Raw genomic sequence first — 3,945 nt, forward strand, 5'->3', positions numbered from 1 at the left:
ACTACCTCTCCTTTATAAGGAATTTTGTGATGATATTTAGTGCCCACCTGGACAATCCAGGATAATCTCCACATCTCAAGAGCCTTATCTTATTTACATCTACAAAGACCCTTTTCCCAAATAAGGTAATATTCACAGGTTTCTGGGATTAGGACTTTGTATTAGTTTCCTGGGGGTGCCAAAACAAACTACCATAAACTTGGTGGCTTAAAATAAAAGAAGTTTATTCTCTCATAGATCTGGAGGCTAGAAATCTAAAATCAAGGTGTCGCAAAGGCCATACTCCCTCATAAGTCTCTAGAAGAGAATACATCCTTGTCTCGTTTGGCTTCTGGTGGTCGCTGGCAATCTTTGGCATTCCTTGGTTTGTGGCAGAATAACTCCAATCTCTACCTCTGTCCTCACAAGGCCATCTTCTCTCCATGTATGTTTGTGTCCAAATTTCTCTCTTCTTGTACAGAGACCAGTCACTGGAGTAGGACCCAGCCTATTGCAATCTGACCTCATTTTAACTTGATTACATCTGCAAAGAACCTATTTCCCAATAAAGTCACATTCACAGCTTCCAGGTAGACATGAATTTTAGGGGGGCACTATTCAAACTAATAAAGGCAGCAGAATGGAAGCCATTATCAGCCTAACACACCCTAAAACCCAATAATTCTACTCCCAGGTAAATATAGTCACAAAAAAACATACAAAAACCATGGAGCTATAAACTTATAATATACATGCTTTTTCTGCATGTGTATTATACAGTTCAATGAAAAGTTCTTCAGAAACCTATGTTCAATTAGTGAATAAACTTGGAGAATTTCATTGGTAACAGATGCCATCAGGAGATAGAAATAGGGTAAAATATTGGGTAATTGGAGTTGAAGGGATACAGACTGTGCAACAGTACTGAATGTAAAAACTCAGAAATGGACAGCGAAACACTACCTAACTGTAATACAATTATGTTAAAACTCTGAATGAAGCTGAATGTGAGAATGATAGAGGGAGGAGGGCTGGAAGCATAAATAAGTTGAGACTCAATATCAAGGAATTGAGAAAAAACATAGAATGAGCTGAGACTCAGCATCAAGGGATTGAGAAAACCTTCTCGACCAAAGGGAGAAGAGTGAAATGAGACAAAGTGGCAATGGCTGAGATTCCAAACAGAGTTGAAGGTTATCCTGGAGGTTATTCTTATGCATTAAGTAGTATCATCTTGTTAGTCAAGATGTAATGGAGAGGCTGGAGGGAACTGCCTGAATATGTAGAGCTATGTTCCAGTAGCCATGTTTCTTGAAGATGATTGTATAATGATATAGCTTTCACAATGTGACTGTGTGATTGTGAAAACCTTGTGTCTGATGCTCCTTTTATCTACCTTGTCAACAGACAAGTAGAACATATGGAATAAAAATCAATAATAGGGGGAACAAATGTTAAAATAAATTTAGTTTGAAATGCTAGTGATCAATGAAAGGGAGGGGTAAGGGGTATGGTATGTATAAATTTTTTTTCTGTTTTCGCTTTATTTTGTTTTCTGAATAGATGCAAATGTTCCAAGAAAAGATCATGATAATGAATATGCAACTATGTGATGATATCGTGAATTACTTATTATACATGTAGAATGGAATGATCAAAATAGGAATGTTTGCATTTGGTGTTTTTTGGTATTAAAAAAATAAAATGGGGCGGGCCGCGGTGGCTCAGCGGGCAAAGTGCTTGCCTGCTATGCCGGAGGACCTCGGTTCGATTCCCGGCCCCAGCCCATGTAACAAAAAACGGAGAAACAAAATACAATAAAACAAGAAAATGTTTAAAAGATGTTTCCCTTTCTTCCTCCTTTCCTTCCTTCTATCCTTCCTTCCTTCTCTCTGTCTTTCCTTTAAAAAAAAAAAAAAAAAAAAAAAAAATGAATTAAAAAAACAAAACAAAAAAAATCTATGTTCATCTTTGCACACTGTCAACACCTAAAATTGTTCATCATAAGTGTACTTAAAAAGCATGTGTGGAACATCTGCAGCCGCCGCTGCAGTTTGTACTTCTAAAATGGCGCCACTAGACTTGGACAAGTATGTGGAAATAGCGCGGCTATGCAAGTACCTGCCAGAGAACGACCTAAAGCGGTTATGTGACTATCTTTGTGACCTCCTCTTAGAAGAGTCAAATGTTCAGCCAGTATCAACGCCAGTAACAGTGTGTGGAGACATACATGGACAGTTTTATGATCTTTGTGAACTATTCAGAACTGGAGGTCAGGTTCCTGACACAAACTACATATTTATGGGTGATTTTGTAGACAGAGGTTACTATAGTTTGGAGACTTTCATTTACCTTCTTGCACTAAAGGCTAAGTGGCCTGATCGTATTACACTATTGCGAGGAAATCATGAGAGTAGACAGATAACACAGGTATATGGATTTTATGATGAGTGCCAAACCAAATATGGAAATGCTAATGCCTGAAGATATTGTACCAAAGTTTTTGACATGCTCACAGTAGCAGCTTTAATAGATGAACAGATTTTGTGTGTTCATGGTGGCTTATCTCCTGATATCAAAACACTGGATCAAATTCGAACTATTGAACGGAATCAGGAAATTCCTCATAAAGGAGCATTTTGTGGCCTGGTTTGGTCAGATTCTGAAGATGTGGCTACTTGGGCAATCAGTCCTCAAGGAGCAGGTTGGCTTTTTGGAGCAAAGGTCACAAATGAGTTTGTTCATATCAACAACTTGAAACTCATCTGCAGAGCACACCAACTAGTGCATGAAGGCTATAAATTTATGTTTGATGAGAAGCTGGTAACAGTATGGTCTGCTCCTAACTACTGCTATCGTTGTGGAAATATTGCCTCGATTATGGTCTTCAAAGATGTAAATATAAGGGAACCAAAGTTATTTCGGGCAGTTCCAGATTCAGAACGTGTTATTCCTCCCAGAACGACGACGCCGTATTTTCTTTGAGGCCTTCGCCCATCCTGCTGACCCATTTTCCTGTCCTCTTCTTACCCCAACTTTCTTGTACTACCCTCAACAATATACTTTTTATTGAGCACTTTGCTGCTGAAATGCTGCCTCTTGCCTTTTTTATTTTAAATTATCTAAATTTATTGTTTGTTATGGTGTCTATAGCAATGTTTTTCTATCCGTTTTCTCCCCCATCCCTTCCCTAACTTGGACTCATTTGAGAAGACTTGAGAAATGTCTTAATATTCACACTGCTGCATGTAGCTCTTACTTATTTACTGGTCTGGGGGAAACAGGATGTGTTTGGTTTTTTTAAAAGCCAATTAGAACAGACTACACCAAAATACTCCTCTTTTTGTATCATTCAGCCTTTTGTTTTAGTTTGTTGAGTTTTAAGAAATTTCAGCAGCAAAGTTGTTATTCAGTGGGCACAATGGACTGCAACTGTCTCGATTATGTATACCTGTCCCAGCTGTAAACTTCATTGTCCTTTGTTGGATATTTTAAATGGATATAAAATAAATTGGTCTAAAGGGAAAAAAAAAAAAAGCATGTGTGGTGGTTCAAAGCTATATATGCCTCCACAAAAACATATTCTTAAACATAAATCATTTTCGTGGGGGGGTGAGCCCATAATAAATAAAACTTTTTGATGAGGTTTCTTCGGTTAAGGTATGGCCCATCTCAATTAGGAAAAAGTGGAATGCAACTCAGACAGACAAAGCCATGGGAAGCAAGAAACTGAAGTTTAAGGAAGGCTAAAAGAGAACTAAGAGGATAAAAGAGTTTGCCACGTGCACTTACAAGTGGTAGAGGAGCCAAGGACCAAGGGTCACCAGCAGCCAGCCCCAAACACCAGTCTTCAGGAAGGAAGTATAATTTGATAATGCCTTGATTTGGACTTTCTCTTAGCCTCAAAACTGTGAGCTAATAAATTCCAATTGTTTAAACCAACCCACTGCAAGGTATTTGCTTCAG

At 38.3% G+C, this 3,945-nt stretch overlaps 1 pseudogene; it reads left to right on the forward strand.

Moving 5' to 3' along the window:
- The first annotated feature begins 2,022 nt into the window (after positions 1–2,022).
- On the forward strand, positions 2,023–3,418 carry LOC143653181 (serine/threonine-protein phosphatase 6 catalytic subunit pseudogene; annotated as a pseudogene).
- Positions 3,419–3,945: the final 527 nt, after the last annotated feature.

The sequence above is a fragment of the Tamandua tetradactyla genome, chromosome 13, assembly GCF_023851605.1.
Source record: "Tamandua tetradactyla isolate mTamTet1 chromosome 13, mTamTet1.pri, whole genome shotgun sequence".
NCBI lineage: Eukaryota > Metazoa > Chordata > Mammalia > Pilosa > Myrmecophagidae > Tamandua > Tamandua tetradactyla.